General features: G+C 68.2%; 1 protein-coding gene across 1 annotated transcript in view; it reads left to right on the forward strand.

The window, feature by feature from the left end:
- LOC102762072 overlaps positions 1–277 on the forward strand; it is a 43,360-nt gene that overhangs the window by 22,041 nt on the left and 21,042 nt on the right. The window lies entirely within an intron of this gene.

Here is a 277-nt window from a genome sequence, read left to right on the forward strand (position 1 = left end):
TCCCTGGGCTGCAGCCCCCGAGCCTCCCAGGAAATGCTGGCCGGGCCCTAGCCCGGGATGTGTGAACACCGGTGCCAACCCGCGGGCTCCTGTCCGCTGCCGCATGGCACTGGGGCTGACGTTACCATCCGGGCAGCAGGGCCTCCTGGCACGTGTGGAGCGTTTGATGCTCCTGAAACGGCCGGGAGGCTCTCCTGGGGCAGGAAGTGCGCAGGTCACACTCTGACGGGTGGGCAGGTCACACTCTGACGGGTGGGCAGGTGTGGAATCCGGTGGG

This window comes from Myotis davidii, unplaced genomic scaffold (assembly GCF_000327345.1).
Source record: "Myotis davidii unplaced genomic scaffold, ASM32734v1 scaffold399, whole genome shotgun sequence".
NCBI classification, from domain to species: domain Eukaryota; kingdom Metazoa; phylum Chordata; class Mammalia; order Chiroptera; family Vespertilionidae; genus Myotis; species Myotis davidii.